The sequence below is a fragment of the Macaca nemestrina genome, chromosome 19 (genome assembly GCF_043159975.1).
Source record: "Macaca nemestrina isolate mMacNem1 chromosome 19, mMacNem.hap1, whole genome shotgun sequence".
In the NCBI taxonomy this organism is placed as follows: domain Eukaryota; kingdom Metazoa; phylum Chordata; class Mammalia; order Primates; family Cercopithecidae; genus Macaca; species Macaca nemestrina.
The window spans coordinates 81,582,810-81,598,187 of record NC_092143.1 but is presented as its reverse complement, the minus strand read 5'-3'; the positions used below and the strand labels follow the sequence as shown (position 1 = coordinate 81,598,187).

The 15,378-nt window shown below is 39.5% G+C and overlaps 1 long non-coding RNA gene across 1 annotated transcript; it reads right to left on the bottom strand.

The window, feature by feature from the left end:
- Positions 1-2,262: 2,262 nt before the first annotated feature.
- LOC139359987 (uncharacterized) lies at positions 2,263-12,871 on the bottom strand. The gene is made up of 3 exons (XR_011616820.1): positions 12,715-12,871; positions 10,427-10,499; positions 2,263-2,476 (listed from the first exon to the last, which is right to left on the bottom strand). It is a non-coding gene; the product is annotated as an uncharacterized lncRNA (long non-coding RNA).
- Between the last annotated feature and the right edge of the window lie 2,507 nt (positions 12,872-15,378).

The following is a 15,378-nucleotide window of genomic DNA, read 5'->3' as shown; positions in this document are numbered from 1 at the left end:
ACCCAACAACAGAATACATATTCTTTACAAGTATGTAAGCTATATTTACTAGAATGGTCCATATGCTTAGTAATTTTTTTAAGGTCTCAAATTTAAAAGTTTCAAGTCATGTGTGTTTTCTGACCAAAATAGGATTGAATTACAAACCAACAAGAAGATATATAGGAAAATCCCAAATATTTACAACTTAAACACTTTGAAACAACCAACAGGTGAAATAAGAAATCACAAATAATATCATTCTGTGATTAAATAAAATTGTCATGAAATGCAAAATGTTAAAATTTTTCAAGGATGGACAAAAGAATGCTTAGAGAGAAATTAAATGCTTATGCTAGAAAAGAAAGAATAGAGATTAAGTTGTACAGTTTTCACTGCAAGAAATCAGAAGAAAAAGCAAACCCTATGTAGGTAGAAGAAAGAAAATAAAAACAAAGGGAAATAATCAATGAAGTAGAATAGAAAAACCAAGAAAGAAAATAAATGAAACCAATATCTAGCTATTTTAAAAGATCAATAAAATTGACAAGCCCCTAGCAAGATTGATCTAGGGGGAGAAAATAAGAAAAGATGCAAATTATCATGATTAGAAGCATAAAAGGAGATGTCACTATGGATCCTACAAACATTAAAAGGATAATTATTATCAATAACAACTTTAATATGTTAGACAAAATTATTAAAAGATACAAATATCCAAAATGAACACAAATTTTTGTGCTCCATTTATTAAGGTGGAAAATATATTAAAGAGATTAAATTCATAATTAAAACCCTCAGAAACAAACCTCCAGCCCTAAATATCATCACTGGTAAATTTAATTAAACCTTTAAAGCATAAATAATACAGTTCCTAATAAACTCTTTTAGAAAATGGATGATGAGGGACATTCTAATGTATTTTACAAGGGGAGCACTACCTTGATACAAAGACATTACAAGAAATGAAAACAAAAACCAATATCCTTCATGAACCTAAGTGCAAAAAAACACCCAAAATTTTATAACTAAAATCCAGTGATTATGTATATTAAGGATAATGCATCATAACCATGTGGTGTTTATCAAAGAAATACCAGGTTCATTTATATTTAAAAATCAGTGTAATTTAAACACATTTACAAAATAAAAGAGAAAATGCCTATGATTAGTTCAATAGACTCAGTAAATTCAACACCAATTTATGTTAAGAATTCTTACTAAAATTAAAACTTTCTCAACTGAGTAAAGGACATAAAAGAAAAACCTACAGCTAGCATCATACTCAATGGCAAAAAGGCTCAACACATTGTATGTAAATTCAGAAATAAAGCAAAAATGTCTGTTCCTACAACTTCTGCTCAACATTGTACTAGAGTTCCCAGCCAGTGAAATAAGGCAAGAAAAGGAAATAAAAGGCATACAGATTATAAAGTGATAAGTAAAACTCCATTCACAAAAGCAAGATTAAATATATTGCCATTCCTAAAAGGTCTTCAAAAACTATTAGAACTAATAAGTGAATTTATCAGGGCCACAAAATACAAAGTCCGTGTAAAAAAATCAATTGTATTTCAATTGTAATCAATTGACTAGTAACTAAAAATTTAATAAGCTTTTTCCAATACTGTGAAAAAATAAAGCAGTTAGCAATAACTTTAATTTTGCACTGAAAACTGAGAAAAATTAAAGATCTCTATCAACAGAAAATATCATAATCATGGATTAGAAGATTTCGTATTGTGAAGTCTTTGGTTCTCTCAAAATTGATCTATTGATTCAACCCAATCCCATTCAAAATCCTAGCAGACATATTTAGTAGAAATTGACTAGGTGGTTCTAAAACACATTTGGAAATACAAAGAATAGCTAAATCAGTTCTGAAAAATAAAAATAGCTATATTATAAGACACATTATCTGATTTCAATACTTGTATAATGCTGTAGTAATCAAAATAGAAATTCAATAGGGAAGTAAATAACCTTGCACAGTAAAATGAACCCCAAACCCAAACTCTCTTACACCACACACACACACACACACACACACACACACACACACACACACACACAGTGAAACTTCTAAAAGAAAATGTAGCAGAAAATCTTTGCACATTGTGGAAGGTAAAGATTTCTCAGACCATATACAAAATAAAAAGCAAAGAAAAAAGTGACAGAGCAAGAATTATTTTCTAGGTCACATACTATTTCCAAAGGGATGGAAGAACCAGACTCTAAGGCACGATTGAAAAGATGTTTTCACTCATTACGTATATTGAATTTTAAAATCAGCAAGGACCTCATAGGACATCTGGCTAAATTTCTTTTTTTTCAGATGCATGAATAAACTAACATCAAGAGATTTGCGAGATTACTACAGGTGATTAATGGCAAAATCACTTCTTTTTCTTTAGCCTTGATCAAGTAGCTCAGTGCATGTCACAAGGTAGTAGTTCAGTAATTGCGTATTGAACATGGATAGATGACTTCCAGGTATCTATATAGAAGTAAAAGCAAATGGATTAAAGTGTTGTTACAAAATACCATTATAGTTTACATACTATTTTAACTTTTAAAATGATGCAATTATTTTAGCTTATGTTATCAGAAGAAACTATATCCTAAAAATGTTGTACTTCAATAGCTGACTCTATAATTATTGTGACCAAGAGACAAAAGGGCTACAGTTTTATCTTTTTTTATATAAATTCTAGCTAAAATGTTCATAGTTTCCCAAAGGATGGGAACAAAAATTCTGCTTACCTTACTGGCTTCATTGGATTTTATTCTGTCTTCTGCCTATTGGAGTCACGTGACACGCCTTGAGACTGTGACCTTTATATTGATTCTAACCAGAAAAGGGAGAGAGAGCATCCCTCTCTCCACAATCCCTACAGAGTTCCTAGTACAATTCATGGGGGCTGCCCTAGAGGAGTCAGACCAGCCTTCAGGATTTCCTGACATGCAGAATAGTTTTTCTTTTTTGTTTTTTTCTTTTTTTTTTTTTTTTTTTGAGACAAAATTTTACTCTTGTTGCCCAGGCTGGAGTGCAATGGGGTGAGCTCAGCTCATTGCAACCTCCGCCTCCTGGGTTCAAATGACTCTTCTGCCTCAGTCTCCTGAGTAGCTGAGGTTATGGGCACCCACCACCATATCCAGCTAATTTTTGTGTTTTTAGTGGAGACAGGGTTTCACCATGTTGGTCAGGCTGGTCTTGAACTCCTGACCTCAGGTGATCCACCTGCCTCGGCCTCCCAAAATACCAGGATTACAGGCGTGAGCCACTGCGCCCAGCCCCAGAATAGTTGTTTATGTATTGAGATTTTCTCCTACATTTTCTTTTAGAAGTTTCACTCTGTGTGTGTGTGTGTATGTGTGTGTGTGTGTGTGTGTGTATGTGGTGAAAGAGAGTTTGGGTTTGGAGTTCATTTTACTGTGCAAGGTTATTTACTTCCCTATTGAATTTCCATTTTGATTACTACAGCAATATAGAAGTATTGAAATTCGATAATGTGTCTTATAATACAGCTATTTTTACATACCCACCTCACACCCAGTTATGATTTACTAGACTGTAAACTTAGAGAAGAAACCAAAACTATAAAGAAATTTAAATGAATCTTCTTTTCTCTATCTCTACCAGATTACTCCACCCTAATCCTTTACCTTCTTTTGCTTGGGGCATTGTAATTACTGTCTCCATTACTGCTGGAATGACCTTTCTAACATGTGGAAGATAAGGACCAATATTCTCCACGTGGAATCCAAGGTTTCTTATGACCAGATGTCCACATTTGCTTTCTCACTAGTTTCTAGATTGCATTTTGTTTCCCAAAATTCCAAGCTATCATGCCTACATAGGCATGTATGACTCTGTGCCTTTGCTTATGCTCTTCTTTCTTTGTGAATTGTCCTTCTCAGTTGTATTTGCTAAACTACTATGTATACTTCAAGACTCAGGCTAGGCATCGCCTCTCCTGGCCTCCTCAGGCTGAGCTCAGTGTCCCCAAATCTCTGCTTCCATTGCCCCTATATATTTGATTGTTTATCACATTTTATTTAAACGTCTTTTTCTTTTTCTTTTTTTTTTTTTTTTTTTTTTTTTTTGCGATGGAGTCTCACTCTGTCACCAGGCTGGAGTGCAACGGCACAATCTCTGCTCACTGCAACCTCCACTTCCAGGGTTCAAGTGATTCTCCTGCCTCAGCCTCCCGAGTAGCTGGGACTACAGGTGCCCGCCACCACGCCCGGCTAATTTTTGTATTTTTAGTAGAGACAGGTTTTCACCATGTTGGCCAGGATGGTCTCAATCTCTTGACTTTGTGATCCACCTGCCTCGGGCTCCCAAAGTGCTGAGATTACAGGCATCAGCCACCACGGCTGGCTTAAATGTCTTTTTCATTTTGTCCCTCTCCCCTGAAGAAATTCTATGTGCTATACTCATCTATCCCTGCATAGGATCTCACATAGACGCTAGATAAAAGTTAAACTTATTAAAATCTCACTAATTTTTAGATAAGGAGAATGGCATTTTTATGCATTGAACAATTTCCTCTGGCAAATTAAAGATGTTACTTAGTTTGTTAACAATTCAGAAAACTTTAACTCTAGTAGCTCCAGTTGCACAATTGGTTGGCACCAGGTACTTATAAAACAGAAAGCTTCAATTCATGGAAACCTCGAGCACTGCATTACAGCGATCACTGGTGCTGTTAATTGTAACTCTCTGGAATAGAAACACGTGACATTAGCCAATAACCATGGTCTCTTACGATGAGCTGTCCGCTTAGTGGACAGATGGCGCCCATTGTTGAAAACGCTAAGTGGGCAGCTCATCAGGGCGAGTGAAGTGTGGTGTTCTAGCCTTGGTGTGAATTTCTTGGCTTCTCCAGCACTTCGTCAGGCCCTAATGTTACATCAGTGATATATTCTCTGCACAGGTTTTTGAACTTCTCAAGTAAAATGATCTAAATGTGGAAACATGCAAAGACCTGCACTATTTATATGTTTAAAATGTATTGTGAGCCTCCAAGTTGCTTGTACATGTTTCGAGACTTACCTTATTCAGAATCCAGGAGGCCACACATGTCTGGGAGTGTTCGTGACTGAGTGAATAAAACTGTTCTAATGAATAACTTTTAAAATTCTTCTGGTTGGTATAAATAGTAAACACTTACTGTTTAGTAGCAATCACCAAATTAAGGTGGACACATCTATGGAGGAAAAACTGTGCATTGTTGACATCTCTGAGCTGAGAAACATTTTTCAGTCACACTGTGCAACCCACCCGGGAATTACTGAGCTCCAGACACAGATGATGACTAAGATATCTAGAATCTCCTTGACAGGGCTTGCTTAAGCCTGAGCGCTTTCCCCAGGGCTGCTGCATATTGTACTTGCACGTCTCAGATTTAGCCAAAACCAGGCCTCTATCAGAATGGCGGCCAAGAACTGTTGGCTCTTCTGGTCCCGGAATACTGGTTGTCCACACATGTGGGAGATATTCTCCTCTCTCTTTTTAGCATCCTTTCTTCTGTAATCACACTTCAAGGGCTTTACTCAAATTTAACACATGGCAAAGATGTGAATGCTTCAGATGCTGAATGAATTCAAAATATAAGCGATTCTTTAGATTGTGGGTAACCCCCCAAAAAGCCAAAGATGGGGGAAATGAAATAATTTAACAATGAGACTAGCACACAGTTGAATCCCCTGTGTGGAGTATACTTTTTTAATGCAATCTCTAGCATAACTTCTCAGGTATTAACTCTGGGAAATATTTATTTGTTCGAAGTTTCTCATCATAAACAGGAAGGCAGGGATTTGCAGAGCTTTTGTTTATACTTTATTTTCTTCATGAGTAATTAATTAGTAGCTTCAGAGATTACCAGAAAGATTTTAGAAAATGACACAAATGGTATTTGTTAGTCTTTATGCTTTAAGTTTGGATCATTTAAAGCAGAAAAATCGGGAACTGGGCGATTGGCCCAGCCATCTATAACATTCACAAGAAGTTGACTGACAAAAGAACAAGACACATACTGTTTTCTTCCTGGCAAATGTGAACAACAAGCATAGACACTCGAAAGACTTTCGATGCAGATCTCAAAAAAGGAAGGAAATCCAGAGGAGAAGATGGAGGTAGCAAAAGAGTTTATGCATGTGCTATCCATTATTGGGCTGATCCTCAGCCAAATCCCCAACAGAGATTCAAAATTAAACTTCCAATTAATTTTGGCTGGATTTTTTTTGGCCTTTTTGAGTAAAAGAGTTCTCAGAGGACCCCCTTCTCTTGGTCCTTTGAGAATAAAATGACCTTTCCAACAACCAAATGGCTTTCCTCTAATCCAAACATTAGAATAATTTATAGAAAAAGGATAATGTTGAGGCTCTTATTAGACTAACATTTTCTCTACTTGTCTGGTTGCCATATAAAAGGTTCATACTCCAGAAACATCACCTCAAGCATTCTTTGCCATAAACAGAAAGCAAAGCAGAAATATTAAAAAGAAAATTAATATAGCTCTTTCAAAGAATTAAGATGTGATTTGGTAGCAGAGTAATTTTCTAATTATCATCCGTTGTCTTTTCTGCACCACGCCCTTGACACAGTCAATGGACTATCCTATAGAAATAACGAAAGGCTAAATTGCCAAATACTATCATACATACTGTACTTGAGTCTGATCTCTAGGCCTGAGAAGAGACATATTATTGTCAGCAATTACCCAGAGGGTAAAATAATTTCTCTCAGACCTTCTCCTGTTCTATAAGACAGCCAGGCTTAAGGCTGGAATTGTGCTACCTACAGAGGGAAGCCCAAACCTCAAGGTAAGAGCTTTGCATATCCAGTTAACAAGCCCTGTAGCCAAAAGAAGGAAGAAGTTGGAGGGTACTAGTTTTCTGTGGCAGATAACACATTACCACAAACCGAGTGGCTTAAAACAACAAAGTCATTGTCTCACATTTCTGGAGGCCAAAAGTCCAAAAGCAAGGTGTCACCAGAGCCATGGTCCCTCCTGAGATCCTCGGGGAAAACCCACTCCTTTCTTCCTCTTGTTCCTGGTGGCCACATCACTACAATCCCTGCCTCCATGGTCACATACCCTCTTCCTCTTCTGTGTATGGGGGGTCTCCCTCTGTCCCTCTCTGATAAAGACACGTGTGATTGGATGCAGGGCCCACCTGGATAATTAAGGATAATCTTCCCATGTTAAGATCTTTAACTTGCCTGTAAATCCCCGTACTTTGGGAGGCTGAGGTGGATGGATCACGAGGTCAGGAATTCAAGACCAGCATGGCCAAGATGGTAAAACCCCGTCCCTACTAATAACACAAAAATTAGCCAGCATGGTGGCGAGCGCCTGTAATCCCAGCTACTTGGGAAGCTGAGGCAGAGAACTGCTTGAACCCGGGAAGCGGAGGTTGTAGTGAGCAGAGACGGCGCCACTGCACTCCAGCCTGGACGACAGAGCAAGACTCCGTTTCCAAAAAACAAACAAAAAAAGGATCTTTAACTTGAACTTTTCTCCTTATAAGGTCACATTTATAGGTTCCAAGGATTAGGACCTGTTATCTTGGGTGGCCATTATTCAGCCTACTACAGAGGGTAAGAAAGTCTCCTTTATTTAGTTCAATCTTCTCTTTTTTTTTTTTTTAATTTATTTATTATTATTGTACTTTAAGTTGTAGGGTACATGTGCATAACGTGCAGGTTTGTTACATATGTATACTTGTGCCATGTTGGTGTGCCGCACCCATCAACTCATCATTTACATCAGGTATAACTCCCAATGCAATCCCTCCCCTCTCCCCCCTCCCCATGATAGGCCCCTGTGTGTGATGTTCCCCTTCCTGAGTCCAAGTGATCTCATTGTTCAATTCCCACCTATGAGTGAGAACATGCGGTGTTTGGTTTTCTGTTCTTGTGATAGTTTGCTAAGAATGATGGTTTCCAGCTGCATCCATGTCCCTACAAAGGGCGCAAACTCATCCTTTTTGATGGCTGCATAGTATTCCATGGTGTATATGTGCCACATTTTCTTAATCCAATCTGTCACTGATGGACATTTGGGTTGATTCCAAGTCTTTGCTATTGTGAATAGTGCTGCAATAAACATACGTGTGCATGTGTCTTTATAGCAGCATAATTTATAATCCTTTGGGTATATACCCAGTAATGGGATGGCTGGGTCATATGGTACATCTAGTTCTAGATCCTTGAGGAATCGCCATACTGTTTTCCATAATGGTTGAACTAGTTTACAATCCCACCAACAGTGTAAAAGTGTTCCTATTTCTCCACATCCTCTCCAGCACCTGTTGTTTCCTGACTTTTTAATGATCGCCATTCTAACTGGTGTGAGATGGTATCTCATTGTGGTTTTGATTTGCATTTCTCTGATGGCCAGTGATGATGAGCATTTTTTCATATGTCTGTTGGCTGTATGAATGTCTTCTTTTGAGAAGTGTCTGTTCATCTGATCTTTGACAAACCTGAGAGAAACAAGAAATGGGGAAAGGATTCCCTATTTAATAAATGGTGCTGGGAAAATTGGCTAGCCATAAGTAGAAAGCTGAAACTGGATCCTTTCCTTACTCCTTATACGAAAATTAATTCAAGATGGATTAGAGACTTAAATGTTAGACCTAATACCATAAAAATCCTAGAGGAAAACCTAGGTAGTACCATTCAGGACATAGGCATGGGCAAAGACTTCATGTCTAAAACACCAAAAGCAACGGCAGCAAAAGCCAAAATTGACAAATGGGATCTCATTAAATTAAAGAGCTTCTGCACAGCAAAAGAAACTACCATCAGAGTGAACAGGCAACCTACAGAATGGGAGAAAATTTTTGCAATCTACTCATCTGACAAAGGGCTAATATCCAGAACCTACAAAGAACTCAAACAAATTTACAAGAAAAAAACAAACAACCCCATCAAAAAGTGGGCAATCTTCTCTTTTTACACCTGATGTTGTAGTCTGCTCAGGCTGCCATAAGAAAATACCATAGACTGAGTGATTATTGTCTCACAGTTCTGGAGGCTGGGACTGAGATCATGGCAAGGTAAGGTTCTGGAGAGGGCTCTCTCCCTGGCTGGAAGACAGCCTCTTTGCTGTCTCACTATACACATGATCTCTTCTTTGTGCACTCACGGGGAGAGAAAGAGGGAGCTTTCTGGTGTCACTGCTTATAAGGGTACTAATCCTATCAGGAGACCCCACCCTCATGAACTCATCTAATCTTAATCACCTCCCAAAGTCCCCACCTTTAAACACTATTATATTAGGGGTTAGAGCGTCAACACATGGATTTGGGAGGGACACAAACATTTTCTCCGTAACACCTAGCAATGTGCTCAAACTTAATCTAAAAGTAGCTACAACCCTCAAGAAGGAAAATAATCCAGGCCTCCAGAGTCATCCTAGAGTCTCTGGGTACCAGTTCCACCAACCATGGAGCTGGCTTAGCGAAGAGCAGCAATTCCACTCATGAAGAGCAGATGTGTTCCTCTTTCCATGGTGAAGACGGTGCTGCAGGCTTGCAGGCACTGGGGTAAGAATATAACACACATTCTACAGAGACAAGAAGCTTGTGCCACTAAGTTTTTGGCCCCCAAACCTCCCAGTATCTCATTCTCTTTCAGCTAATGACACAACTGCAATTTTAAAAAGTATAAATATCTTTAAAGTGACCTCATTTTGTAACATTCAGGTCATAATAATTCTTGAGACCCAGAAGTTTCATAACTTTCCTAAGAATTCCAGACCATATGTTACACATTTCTCTCTGCAGTTTTATATTCTGGATATACATCTGGCCCTAATCTGAAAACATCATGTAATCATTCTTCAGAGCAATAAATTCTATGACAAACAAAGAATGCAAAACCATAATCTAACGTTAAAGCATGTAGTTTTCATTTCTAAAGAGTTTAGCCACTTATCCTCAGAAATCAGTCATGCAACCACTCTATCCAGCTCCGTGATTTCTGAACCAAGAGATTCAGAAATACCAGTCCTTCTTACACTTTTCTATGGTTTATGAAAAGGAAATGGGAAATGTTTATGTTGGGCAGCTTCTGTGATCACTAAAGAGCAGCTTCATAAATAAGAGTGTCAGAGACAGACAGAGCCAGAGAGGTGAATATGTTGGAAAGGCTTGGGACAAATCAGAAAGACGATCTCTGGAGCTGGATGGCTCTGCCCCTGAACCTTTATACTCTTTGCAAATTTGTTTTTTACTACTCATGGAGAAATTTCCCCCAAATAAATTGCCCAGTTCTCTTTGTGATCACTTATGCCATCTTTTGTTTTTAAGAAAATGAAAGCAATGCATAATTTAAAAATAAGTAATACACAAGAGAGTAAAATCTCTAGTGCTCTTTGTTTTCTTTAAAATAGACCACATTTTGCATGACACAAACACACCATCAACCAACCTCTTTACTTTTATGTACATGGGGTCTTTTCTTTGTCGATTGTAAGATGGAATTTGGGATATGCTTTTCCTTTCTGTAAAGAGCATAGAAGATTATGATGAGTGGAAAGAAGACAATTTGTAAATCTGACATCCATAACACTGCAAATTTTAGACAAATATCTGAAATATTCAAATACATAGAAAGAAACAGTTTTGTTTGTTTGTTTTGAAGAACCCCATGAGAACTGCTGCTGGCTTTCTGTATCTTGACCTTAAGCTTTCTTTCAAGGGCTTTGTTGGGGAGATATTCTGATGTGTCACATTGAGAAGTAAGCCTACATAGAATTAACTTGATGAGTCATTCAGGGTAGCTCCCAACCTGAGAATGGGTTACACTCCCATCACCCTTTCCAACCTGATTGTTTGCAGTTAACGTCTCTTTCCCCAGGTAACCACACATGGTGATTTAGACCACCTGGCCAGCCCACAGAAACCCATTTTACCCAAACTGCCGCTGAGATGGTCCTGACCAAGAGCCATGGCTCCGGTAGCTGTGGCTTCAGCAATGTGGGGATAGCCAGAAAAGCCCACTGGTGCTGTCCAATGACTCATATGTCAAGGATTCACGTACCAGAGGCCTGCATGTCCAAGCTGTCTGTTTGCTGACATGCATATTCTTTAGTTGCTGAAAACCCTAAAGTTTTCATAAACACCAGGTTCTCCCAGAACAACAAGAAGGGTTAAAAAAAAAAGTTGTCTCAATAAGAACTAGTATTTTTCTATTATTAGAAATTAAAAAAAAAAGAAAAATTGGTTTCAATCATCATATTCTTAATCACATTATTTAAAAATGAAAGAGCTGTGTTCTCGAAATAATAACCATTAAATAAGTTGTCAGCCAAATTATATCTGAACAATAATTGGTCTTTCTAGACCACAGTAACTCAGAGATCTGTGCATAAACAAAGCTTCCTAAAGTGACAGGAGTATTTGCTGATGCCCAGCTACCCAGGATGGAAGCGTTCTAAAGGCAAATGCGTGCCATGGAAATAGCTGCAAATTGGCACGGAACCTCTCTTGTCAGCTTGCCTGTGCTGTGGTTTTATGATTACTATTGCCTGTATCATCAATTTGTATTTACTATGTTCCACTCTTAAGTGAAAACACAGTTTACTGCATAAACCACAAAAGCCTCTTGTTATTCTTCTCAGTTGGGCATTAATAATACATCCTGATGTCCTGCTCATAAATGCAAGTGCATTTACAAACTGCACATTAACCACTGAGGCCCCCCCGAGCCCAAGGCCCTCTCACAGGCATCAGAGGGAAGAGAGAGGGAGCATCCCGCAGGCCTCAGCCCAGCGCCTGCTGCAAGGCCTACCGACGGCCCAGCCCTTCCTGGTTCCTCCACCTGCCTGTGGAGACTTCTAAACTTTGGATCTAATCAGTTTTCCTCTCTCAAGCGAGGGATAATTATTTTAATAATTATTTTCAGAATTTGATTGATTCTATTTCAGCCATGGAAAGCCAAGGCCTAGTAAGACACCCCAGGCACATAAAACTTTTTCCTTGGGGCATCCTTTTTACTATCCTTTTCACTATTTCAAGACAATCCTAATAATTTTCCGAGCCCTTTCCCCACAATAACTGATTCAAAATAATATTCTTTTGCCAGGCTCCAACCTGATTGTTTGCAGTTAACGTCTCTTTCCCCAGGTAACCACACATGGTGATTTAGACTACCTGGCCAGCCCATAGAAACCCATTTTACCCAAACTGCCGCTGAGATGGTCCTGACCAAGAGCCATAGGTGATTTGAGGAAAAGGGAAACAGCACCCTCCAGGAGACCCACCCCTGTCACCCTGTGAGTGCAGTGGATCTGCAAGACCCAAACTGGACGCTAAGCCACCCAGCACCTCCCAGTGGCATTCCTGCCTGTGTCCACCCTACCATACTGTGGCCCTTGAGTCGTATTTTCCTTCCTTCCTTCTTTCCTTCCTTCCTTCCTTCCTTCCTTCCTTCCTTCCTTCCTTCTTTCCTTCCTCCCTCCCTCCCTCCGTCCACCCCCTTCCACCCTCCTGTGGCCCTTTATTTACCAGTATTATCTTTCCTTCCTTCTTTCCTTCATTCCTTCCTTCCTTCCTTCTTTCCTTCCTTCCTTCCTCCCTTCCTTCCTTCCCTCCCTCCCTCCCTCCCTCCCTTCCTTCTTCCCTCCCTCCCTCCCTCACTCCCTTCCTTCCTTCCTTCCTTCCCTGCTCTCTCTCTCTCCCCCTCCTTCCCTCCCTCTCATCCTCCCTCCTTCCTACCCTCTTGTGTCCTGTTGGAATCAAGGGCTTTGGTGTCGCATAGGCTTGGGTTTGAGGTCAGCTCTCTCATTTACAAGTTATGTGACTGACCCCTCAAGAAGTGTATCCAGTCTTCCAGCAAGCTCCATCAGTGAGCCTGAAGAAATACCTCCTTGCAAAATTTCTGTGAAAATTAAATGAAATTACACATGTGAGAAGAGTACCCAGCGCAGCCTGGCACATAAACACAATCCTTTCCTCCAGCTCCTGCTCACCTTTCTCTCTTCCTGTGTCCAGTTCCCCTCTATTCAACTACGCCATCTGACTTGATCTGAGAGGTTTGATGCCAGGTCTCGTTAATATCTAAGCATGCAGTGAATTCTTATGATTTTATGCTGCCTCACCACCCATTTTTAGGCCTGCCGTGAGTGGTCTGAAATCCAGTCATACCCAGTTATTATATCTTCAGCTTCTTTAAAACTTCCCCTTCCCATGCACTGCAGTCAGCTGGTTCCTCATCTCACCAACCCCAGCGTATCTCACAGCTGCTGACCCCGATGAAACCTGACCAAGCCCAGAGTCAGGTAAGAAAGGTCCCCATCATGTGTGTTTTCTTGAAGCCAGCCAACCACCGCTCCCCAGGGGAAGGCCCGAGGGATAACGCCCACCAGCCTCACTAAAGGCCCAGTCCCACAGGTCCTCGCTCTCTGGGACTCCCTCCTGCTGGTTGGGCTCTCTACTATCTGCAGACTTCCTGGCGGCCTGGTGGGCAGCCCACTTGCCGCTGGGGTCTCCAGGTGATGACCCGCTTCTGTTTACCAGGTGCTGTGCCACGCTGCCTCCTCTGAGTCTGGCCTGACCCACACACTGGCCTAACGCTGGGAGCCCTCCAGGCCAACTAGAGGAAATTACAGCAGCAACCCTGATTCTTATGAGGATTGCTTTCTCCACATTAATCCATAATAACCATAATTACGCCGGGGAGGAGGAGCTCACTGGCAGGGTCTGGTGGGGAGGAGGAAGCGGGGTCCCAGTCGGGTTCCATGGGGTCTCCCACCGCCCCTGCCGCGGGTCTCAGCACCTCCAGCGGCAGGAGGAGGCTGATGCCCAAGACTGTCAAAGCCTCCCACAATTAAATATCCTGTACTATTTTCTGGTTGTTAAAAAAAAAAATACATGACTTCTTAGATAATTTTAGATACGCATGTTAAGAATTGTGTACAAATTCAAATGTCTGTCTACTGATCCTCAACCAATAAGACCTCAATGATGATAACAATAGTAAATCACACTCATATCCCTACTGTTCACTTCAAAGACTGTCACGCCTTCATCAATGCCCAGGCTAGACTTATTCACTTTCACCCACCTATTCCTTTAAAAATCCAGGTGAATAAGAAATCCGTGTGGTCACCCACATTCACTCAAAAGTATTCATCAAGTAAAGTTCAAGAAATAATCCAGTTAGCTGTGACTTTTCACCAAATTTCTTGGTGCTTGAATGGTTAAACTCCATACTGGCAATGGCATTAGATTTTTAGTAGAATTATCTAGATGCACTCATCATATGGAAGTGCTTTTTATGACCATTAAGTTTACATAAGCTAAATGGGATGTGCTCTTAATAGCAAAAGAAGAACCTTCTCTTTCACTGGTCTTACTCAGCTGTCAATAAGCATGTTTCCCCTACTAACTCATTTATAGAATCTTAACAATGGGGAGAAACGTGGAGACCATTTATCTGTGTACTAACTCTAAGCAGAAATTCATCTTCCCACCCCATCCCCCCAGTACGCTAATCACTAAGAAGGAACATGATATTTAGTTGTCTTGTTTTCTTGTGTTTCTCTAAATAATACAATGCCTAAGTGTTGAGAAGAAAGTTTAAGATGATCTCAATAAATTATGCATGGATATGAAAGTGGTAACTAAGTTTCGTTTTCTTGTGTTTCTCTAAATAATACAATGCCTAAGTGTTGAGAAGAAAGTTTAAGATGATCTCAATAAATTATGCATGGATATGAAAGTGGTAACTAAGTTTCATCATGAACAAGTTTTAGAAGGAATATTAAGTTTTAGAAGGAATATTACCTGAAAGAGTTATGTAAGAAATATTTACTTGGCTTCTATTTTAAGTAGAGTATATTTTAAGCAATGTAAGAGCAACAAAGCTAATACTACATGGTTTGTTCCTCAAGGAGTTTACAATCTAGTAGAGACTATTTACAGAAGATATTTACAAAAAAAAAATTGTAAGCTAAAATGTAAATGCCATCAGAAAGATAAAATATAAGTGATCTGGGTGTTTAGAGCAGAGAAAATACACTTCCTACTGAAGAAATGAGTTTAAATTGTTAATAAAATTTTTAAAGCATTAGAGCTATGTTTCTTCATTAAATACTTCCATAAACATCTGAATCACTGGAGTCCATTAGAGACCTCACACACAGTAAATGCAGAATAAAACTTTGTTCCATGAACCAATGGGCAAAACATTAGAAATAACAGACATTATTCTAAAGGTGAATTTTTACCTGAAATATAGTATGATCCTTTATCCTGAAAAGGACAACCTCAACAACCATGGAAATGGCCGCATTTTCCTATGGGGATAGATTTAAAATGATCAAGATCCTTTGGAGCTGATCCTGTAATGTTCTTACCCTTCTCAAGCACAGCTTCAAT